Source organism: Natator depressus, chromosome 1 (assembly GCF_965152275.1).
Source record: "Natator depressus isolate rNatDep1 chromosome 1, rNatDep2.hap1, whole genome shotgun sequence".
Taxonomy (NCBI): Eukaryota; Metazoa; Chordata; order Testudines; family Cheloniidae; genus Natator; species Natator depressus.
In genome coordinates, this window is record NC_134234.1 from 45,389,762 (window position 1) to 45,399,654 (window position 9,893).

At 42.1% G+C, this 9,893-nt stretch overlaps 1 pseudogene; it reads left to right on the forward strand.

The window, feature by feature from the left end:
* The first annotated feature begins 6,712 nt into the window (after positions 1–6,712).
* On the forward strand, positions 6,713–9,487 carry LOC141985588 (E3 SUMO-protein ligase KIAA1586-like; annotated as a pseudogene).
* Positions 9,488–9,893: the final 406 nt, after the last annotated feature.

The following is a 9,893-nucleotide window of genomic DNA, read 5'->3' on the forward strand; positions in this document are numbered from 1 at the left end:
AAGTCACAGAACAAGTAGAATCTTGTGTGTACCTAGGAAGCTTGATCAGCACTGATGACTCCATCAAGGACGAGGTTAAAGGGAGATGTGCCTGAGCTACAAGTCCTGCACAGAAATGGATGAAATTGTGGACTGATAAAAACTAGGGCTGTCACATAATTTACAAAAATAATCACAATTAATCACGAGATTAAAAAAATAGTCACGATTAATCACAATTTTAAGTGCACTGTTAAACGGTAATGGAATACCAATTTAAATTTATTATAAATATTTTGGAGGTTTTTCTACATTTTCAATTGAAAAAAACTCTTTCTTTTATCATTTTTACAGTGCAAATATTTGTAATAAAAACTAATATAAAGTGAGCAGTGTACACTTTGTATTCTGTGTTGTAATTGAAATCAATATATTTGAAAATGTAGAAAAACATCCAAAAATATTTATAATGCGGAGATAAAGGAAGAAAGAGGCACGCCTCGGGGCCTTATTTCACCCTGGGGTATTCGCTACTTCCCACCACCCAACACAGATGTAATGAGGTTAAGTGGTGTCCGTATAAAATAATTAAGAACTACTAATTATTCCTCAAGAAAGGCTTTTAATGATTTTCGATTATAATAACAGCATAAACAAAACAAGAAAAGGAAAACCAAAGACCAGCACTGAATAAGAATTAATACAAAAAGCAGATTATATTGAAGACCAGTGCAAATACATGTAATATTGTGGACCATTTGCAAGTTTCTGAACAGTGACTCTACATATGCTGGTCCTGGCAGGTTATAATAAAAGCCCTGAAGACAAGCATAAGTAAAGCTATTATTCACCAGCTCTATATTCCTAGTGACAAACTATTTCAAAGGCAACATAAAGCTGATGAACGACAGTGCTATATGCATTTGCCCGGACTACTTAAAAGACAAGCACTAATACATGCAAAGCTATTATGCATCAGCCACCTACTGTTGATTTTATACTGCAATATCAATACAACTATGATCAATTTGGCTCGAGTGACCAGACTTCTTTACTCCATAGACTTACCCTGCATTCGTCCGAAAATATGTTACCCTTCAGTCGGCCGCTTTCCGCACTGGCCAGGTAGAGTCAGTCGAGAAGTGCACGTCCCTTCGGTTCAGGGGGTGTGGGTACCGAAAACACACACACACAGTCCCGTGCCTTCATTCTTTTTATCTCATCTGACGGCCGTGTTTTAGAACAGACCAACCAATCAGGGTGGGCCACATTGTTTATGTGGTTGCCCTAGTTGTGTAATTGATGCGTATTTAATTTTTATGTCCAATTGTTAGTTGTTCGTATAATTGAGGCCTATTTATTTTCAGTAGCCAATTAGATCTTGAATGTGGGTAATTTGGGGTTGATAAGTACATAGGAGTCAGCATAAATTGCTAGCTGGTTGCCGCGCGTCCTGGCCACAAGCCACTTTGCAAGGCTTCCATTTTGAAGTATACGGAAGTTCGAGGCTTAACAGTTGCAATACTTTTATTTTGTTCAAGCTTGACAAGACAGTTGTTCAATTTATTCACAATAATAAATTTAAATTGGTATTCTATTACCATTTACAGTGCAATTAAACCGGTGAATAATCACAATTAATTTTTTTAATTGAGTTAATTTGTTTTGAGTTAATCACTTGAGTTAACTGTGATTGACAGCTCTAACGAACATTTTAAAACACCATGGATTCTTAATTTTTCCATTAACATTTTCTCACTGGTATATTAATCACCAGTAGTAGTGCTACTCTGGCTTCTATGCATCTGATGAAGTGAGCTGTAGCTCACGAAAGCTTATGCTCAAATAAATTGGTTAGTCTCTAAGGTGCCACAAGTCCTCCTTTTCTTTTTGCGAATACAGACTAACATGGCTGCTACTCTGAAATCTGGCTTCTAGTATCTTTCCATCAGCAACACCTTAACATTTAAAAGTTATTGTTCCATCTAAAATTGCCCTCCAGTATAGGCCCACTTCTGCTGTTCTAAAGACGTGTTTGGGTTGGAAGACTTTCATAGTATCAGGAAGAAATTCCAGTACCCAGTGATCGACAGCAACTTGATAAGCAACTTGTTCTTCACCAATCTTTTGCCTGAACTGTGTTATGTTCTGTCTTTCCATCTCAGGCCACCCATTTGTACCAACATAATCTTAACAGCATAACTCACGTGCCAAGTTCTCATGCTTCTCCACCAAAAGGAGTCCACTGGTAGGCACTTGTGGACTTTGGACACAAATTAACTAGCAAAGAAAAGCTTCCTCTACATCTTCCAAATTTCCAGAATGGTGCTTTTTGTGCTCAGGACTGTGAGTATTCTAGCAATCAAAAGTCATTCCTTTGTTTCCTAAAATTCTTGAGTCCTGGCTTTGGCTTATATCAATATCCTGGAAATGTAATATAGGAGTTTCTCAGTTATCAACTTATTTTAGCAATTTCAGTCTCTTCACTAAAGTTAACATTTTCCAAGTACTTTTAGTCACGGCACTAACCAGCACATTTTTCATATGACTACCACCTTCCACGGCTTGGGTACAGGTTTTTGTATATATGTTTGTACCCACAACAAGTATATTAACTAAAAGGTCTCTGAGTTATTATGATGTACTATGAGCTACATAAAGTAGGAGGAATTACGTGTTTTGCTATCTAAAATGCTGAGTCCACTCAGCAAACATATATGTTATACGCTGTTCTCAGATTTCAATTGCTATACAATAGGTGTACTGAAATGGGAGCTAATGCACAAGGCTAACATAAATAACATAAAGGTCTCCTGTCTTCTACTCTTCTTGAACATATCCTCCCTTCCCACCCAGTTCTGCACAAGAGGAAGACTCCACTAGAAGAAATCTGGCCCTTCTTCTCTTGAAAATAATATTTCCGAAATAGAAGAATCTCATCCCTCTTGTAAGAGACTTACTTATCTATAGTATTTGACTTCCATTTGATTACCAAGCTGCTTGAAGAGCAGCTGGGTTTGAAGAAAGTAAAGACAGTTGATGGACTTGGTTGCAAATTATAACCCTGACATCTGTTGTTTTCTTACCTCTTCCTGACCTTCACTGACTTGTCCAGATCCAACAGCTAAAAGAGTGAATTTGATTTAGGGACATCTTTGTAATGGTCAATGCCACTCTGATGAAGTGGGTTTTAGCCCACGAAAGCTTATGCCCAAATAAATTTGTTAGTCTCTAAAGTGCCACAAGGACTCCTCGTTGTTTTTGCTGATACAGATTAACACGGCTGCCACTCTGAAACCTGTCCACTTTTATAATGTCTCTTTCTGGGTTCAGATGTGGTAAGGAGGAAATGGAAACTCCCTGTTTCCCAAGATATGGAGATGCAGAGGCTTGAAGTGTGCTTTCCCATTGTAGATAAGATGGGATAGTGCCCCACCTACAGGCAGCAATATGTGGGTTACTCTACTCAAATACAGCAGCCATGAATGCTTCCTGTTCTCAGCGCTGGATACCTTTGTCACTGATGTCTAGAAACTCCCCAGGCTTCAGGTACCTCAGAATGAGCAATAGGAGCAAGATTTTTACAGAAAAACTGGAAAGGAAATGGGAGAAGGGGTCAGTGTTATCTTTTTCTCTTTGACTTCAACACTTCTGAGATAGTTTGCAATTATTATTATTATTTATTTGTATAATGGCAGTGCCTAGCAGCGCCAGTCATAGTGCAGGAACCCACTGTGGTAGGTGCTGTACAAAGAACAAAAAGATGGTCTCTGCTCCCAAGGAATTTACAATCGGAGTACAAGACGAGACAGCAGGTGACTAGAGACATAAAGATATAGTGGGGGCAAGGAAACAATGTTGCTTCTCAAAATGTTGTGACATTACACATTTCTGTTGCAACTGCCTTAGCTAAAAATGTTATGTGGACTGTTACAAGTTGCAAACTGACTGACTGGTAGAGGAAACCAGTGCTTTGAGATCCTCAGATGAAAGGCCCTAGAAAAATCAAAACATTGTTTCTTTGTAGTGTTTCTATTTTGCTCTGCAGATTGATAGTTGTAAATCAGAGTCTAAGGCACATAATTACAACAGTGCAGTGATGTGCATGATGGTGTAATTTATATCTTGGACCTCATTTATCTCTCACACAAACTTTACATGAGTGTAACTCCATTGACTTTAAGGCAAAGTGTATAGTTCCTACGCCATTACCCCTAGAATATTGTATGTAATACACTGTGATAAAGTTATGTAGTTATCCATGGCATTCTTGAAACCAACTATCCATTTATGCTGTTGCTGGTGATATGCATTTTGTTTTGTTTTGTTTTGTTTTTTTCAAATAATTTTCATTTTGAGACTCACTGGTAGAGAGCAAAAAAAAAAAGAGAGAGAGAGAGAGAGAAGAAATCGAGTGTATAAAGGGTGACAACTGTAGCTGTCTTTATTTGTTAGTTTCCTTTTTGAGCACCTGTAAATAACTTCATCACTCATGTGATCTCTCTTGGCTTCCTCTGTGTCCTGCTTTTATCTACATGTGTGACTCTACATTTGTGAGCAAAGCTGCTCTGCAAACACAGTCCATGCAGTGGAAAAGCTAGAGAATCCCCTTCCTAGCATCTGCCTTTATTAATGAATGAACCAGCCACCTGATAGCATAAAGATCAGCTCAAACTTTCTCCTCAAGCTTGGGTGCTCCAAGTGTTCCTCTCTTGACAGCCCTTACTTTTCTGCCAGAGAGCTGCTTCCACATCCCTGAGATCCAGGTGGGATAGTGAGTGACCCACCTCAGTGAATGGCCAGAATGGGGTATTTCAGGCAAATGGTGTCAGCCAGTTGCAGCATGCAGAGGTATGTATGTCTTGGCCTTCCTCATTTTAATGATAGTCTTTGCTGCCTTTCCACAGTTTGTGTGAGTTGCATATAAGGGGTGCACATCATATGGCCTGTGATATTACTTCTTGACTGTGTGTTTGTCATCTCTGAAGGCAGGGCTCTGTGTACTCTGTGGTGCACGAGCCCTGATTTCTGTGGCATTGCAAGGCTGAACTCGGTGGCACACTGAAGTTTCTGTGCCAGTCAAGTAAATCGAACAGCAGAGATTTGTACTTCATTAAATACGAAAAAGGATAACACAGCTCATATAATATTCTTTGTGTTATTCATTTTGATACCAAATTTAGGGTGAGTCTCAATTTTGGAATGCTTCCCAGGAATACCTTTTCAATGTGCGGCCGAATTTTCTATTGAAAAAGTGGAACTGTGGGAAATTGTCAGAGAAAGCTGGCAGGTTTTACAAGCTTGGAAAGAGGTAGTTGAGGCTTTTGGCTCAAGGGTACAGTCAGAGATGGTCTGGTACACGCACACAGATCCTAAACCCTCCTCACATGGCGAAACACCGCGCGCACCTTTGTCCCATGTTCCGACCGCACATCAGTCGGGATGCCCTTTGTCCTGATATTGGGGACCGCTCACCATCACTGCCAAAGTCCTGGGGCTGGTGTGGCAGCACTTCCTGGGGCAGCTCCCAGCGGCCCGCCCACCGGCAGGAGCCTGCAGTGCGGGCAGCCCCTAGGCACAGAGGTGGAGGGGGTCTCAGTGTGCTGCACCGGCTCCCTCCTGCCCAATCAGAGCTGCAGGGGCAGGGTTTGCAGGTGCTGGCAGCTGGCAGAGAGCCCTCCGCCCCTCCCCCCCCGACCCAACCCAACCCGACCCAAGGAGCCAGAGGGATCTGCTGGCTCTTAGGGTCTCTGCGCGCTGCCAGTGCCTGCAAGCCCCGCTCCGCAGCTCCAGCAGCTCCCATTGGCACTTTTCCCAGCCAATGGGAGCCACAGAGCTCGTGCTTGTGGTGGGCGCAGCACGTGGAGAGTCTGGAGACTCCCCTCCTCCCCGCTCTGACCCTAGGAGCCAGAGACCTCTCAGCAGGGCTAGTGAGTGTGGCCAGGGAAGTGGGCAGGATGTGATGGTGAGTGTCTGGGAGGTGTGTGTGGGGTGCTGGGCTGTGAGGGTGTGGAGGGTGCTGGGTAGTGGGGGAGGTTTGTGCATTTTGGGGTGCTAGGCAGTGGGGTCCTGTTGGGAGGTGCTGGGCAGTGGGGAAGATCTGTGTGTGTCAGGGCACTGAGCAGTGGGGATCTGTGGGGGCATTGTTTAATTGTGGTGGTGGGGCTGTGGGGAAGGGCACTGGGAGGGAGGAGAAAGCTGTGTTTATTGGGAAACTAGTGAGTGGGGGGTTCTGTGGGGGGTGCTGGGCAGCTGTGGTGGGGCTGTGGGCGGGGCGGTGCTGGGCAGGGGTGGTGGTGTGCACAGCACTGTGCATTTGCAGTGGAAATGTGGGGGGGTTGTGGGAGACTCTGGGCATAGTGGGTTCAGGGGGTGCAGAGCAGGGGAGCTGTGTGGCTCTCTTCCTCCTCCCCCCCCCCACATTCGCCCAATGTGTCCTCTTGAGATCCGGTCACCCTATTTATGGGCAACTTTTGATATTGTTCGCCTGCCATCTATCAACACAGCCAGATTCTACTAGCTGGCAAGGGGGTGGGGGGAAGGGAAAGGAGGGCAATGAATCGTACCCCTCCCCGCCAGCATTTCGAACGTGGAACATTGATCACATTGGGAAGGTCGGGACTCACACATCTCCTTGTAGTCTGTGCATTTGGCTGTGTACAAACTCGAGTACGTGTGAATAAGTCAAAATGCCCGGCAGTAGTTGCTAAGGAACTGCAAAGATTTCCCAGAAATGAACAAAGGTAAGTGTTGTTTTCATGACTGAAATCTTTCAAAGGCATTGGACTTCACACATTTACTCATGATGTCTTACCATTTTCCTGCGTTTGTTTGCCGCAGATGCATGGACGTGATAGGAGCTATGCACAAACTTCCGGTATCCTGATCTGAATGATCTCCCGTTTGCCCTTTTGTAGAGTCATGCTGTTAAGCACATTGAAATAGTAGCCATATAATAAAAGTATTAATTTTAAATAAACCAATCTGGTAAAAAATAAATCACCAAATGTCACTGTCTAGAAGTCTAAAGTATAAAAGAACAGCGACTTCATTTAAATCTGGATGGCTGGATGAGACTATAGAGATGGTTACACCAAAGTAACATAGTGTAATGCTTGTTAAACTTCATGAAATATTCACATATGATGAGGACAATGGAGTGGTTGTGTATATTGTCGAGATGCCAGAGCTTCGGAAGAATTTTCAACTGGAAGAATGTGGAACGATGTATGGAAGTTGGATTTCTTAAAGCGTCATCTGTCAAGTAAGTCTCATATAGATGGTGTAACAAGACTTAGAAACAAAAACCCTTCCTTACAGAGAAGATTGCTTAGCATGATTCTTGAAAGTCCAGCTGAAAAGCAGAGGAGGCAAATTAATCTTGAACGCAAGTGCTCAAACCCAGAAGAAATCAAGGTACTTACTGACCGTGTGTTGTTGGCTATTAAAATGAACAGCTCAGTGCTTTCTGTTCAGGATATTAATGACCATATGGAAAAGTATTTGTGCATACCAGCGAGCTGGAGAAGTAAAAATTATGCTTTTGAATTTTTTGAAATTGTCAACTGCATTGTCCAAAATAACCTTATGCATGAAATAGCATAGGCAATGTTTCATACTCTAGCCGTTGATGAAAGCACTGATATATCCATTAACAGATACTTGATACTCTACTTTAAATATAGATCCATAAATTCTGCAGACTACAAAACTTCGTTTGGTGGACTATTATGATTGCAAGAATGTGATGCTGTGTCAATAGTGTCTGCAGTCAAAGAGTTTTATAAAAAACACCAACCTGATCTAATGAAAATGGTGATGTTTACATCTGATGGTGCCTCCATGATGTTGGGCAAACTCAATGGTGTGGCGGCTCAGCTGAAACGTGATATTCCACACTTAGTCCAGCAACATTGCGTTGCACACTGGGAAGACTTGGGGATTTCTGATGCATGGAAAGAGGTCAAGCTGATAAGAGACATCAAAACCTTAATGAGAACTGTCTACACGGTGTTCTGTCAGTCATCCAGGAGAAAATGCAAATTTCAGGAAATAGTGGATGCTTCTGAATGTGAATCAATGGCTTTCAGGCCACACAGTGAAGTGCGCTGGTTATCTAGGCACTTTGCACTTCGAGGAATTATTCGCAATTATAATCCTCTTCTGGAATATTTTGAGCAAGACAAAGATACTGATCCAGTTTCTAAATACTGCCACAAGAAGCTGAATACCATGGAATACTGAATAACATTAGAAGTTTTGAATGATGTTTTGTCGGAGCTGGCTTCTGTATCCATGCTGCTTCAGAAACAGGGCCTTACACCTCTTGAAGCATTTCACCTTGCCCGAGGTAAACTGAACAAGATCAGAAGACAGTACCTTGGAGATTCAGTCTTATGGAGTGACAAAGTTAAGGCTCTCTTAGATATGAGCTCTCAAGAAAATAATGAAATTGATACCAGTTCCATAATAACTTGCATAAACATCTTGTGTGCACATTTGGCAGACAGGTTTCCAGAGGATGAAGTCCAGGAGTGGTCCGCTTTGGATTGTGCAGCAATAGTTTAGTGTGACTTCAATTTTGGAATTTATCAGGTCAAATCCCTATGTTCAAAATACAAAGACTTTCTTGCTGAAGAGATTGTTATAGTCAGTCAGTACAATGACTTCAAGTTTGCAGTAGCCGAAAGACTCAAAAGCCAATTGGTTTTAAGTTTCCCGGATATGGTGACATTTGTTCACCAGAACGAACAGTTTCAGGATCTTGCAAAGTTGATGGATATTGGAATCATAGAATCATAGAATCATAGAATATCAGGGTTGGAAGGGACCTCAGGAGGTCATCTAGTCCAACCCCCTGCTCAAAGCAGGACCAATCCCCAATTAAATCATCCCAGCCAGGGCTTTGTCAAGCCTGACCTTAAAAACTTCTAAGGAAGGAGATTCTACCACCTCCCTAGGTAACGCATTCCAGTGTTTCACCACCCTCCTAGTGAAGAAGTTTTTCCTAATATCCAACCTAAACCTCCCCCACTGCAACTTGAGACCATTACTCCTTGTCCTGTCATCTTCTACCACTGAGAATAGTCTAGAACCATCCTCTTTGGAACCACCTCTCAGGTAGTTGAAAGCAGCTATCAAATCCCCCCTCATTCTTCTCTTCTGCAGACTAAACAATCCCAGCTCCCTCAGCCTCTCCTCATAAGTCATGTGTTCCAGACCCCTAATCATTTTTGTTGCCCTTCGCTGGACTCTCTCCAATTTCTCCACATCCTTCTTGTAGTGTGGGGCCCAAAATGGAGGAACATTCCTAGCATCAAGTGCAGAATGTGAGTGTGGCTTTAGCTTAATGGACACTCTAAAAAACAGACTACGGAATCGTTTACAAGTAGATCATTTGGACATGCTGATGTGTATCAAGAGTTACCAGCTGGATGGAGGACTGATAGATCTGGACAGAGTTTATATTGAATGGGCAAGTGAAAAAGATTGCAGGGAAAAACAGTAAGGTTAATTTAGCAGTCTGACATTTCGACCAATAAGGAAATTAAAATGCATTTGTAATTACATATCTTATACTTGGCTGATAATCATTTATTGATATTTTTTAGGAAAATGTAAAACACAAACTCTTGTTTTTCTCTTTTTTACTTATGTCTCTATCTGAAAACCCATATAAATTGGCACAAATTGCAAATTAAAACTTTTTAAATGTATAACTATTTTACTTACTTGGGCACATTTGCCTCATGGCACACAAATTTGAACTCTGCTTCAAAAATTTGCACAGAAGAAATTTTTTGCGCACATGGCCTGTCAAAAATTAGAAGGAACATTGGTCTGGTACCCAGATTCAGCTGAAGCATATGGCAGCTACAGACCTCTTCTTTCCCTCCGACTCGTGAGCATGGCTG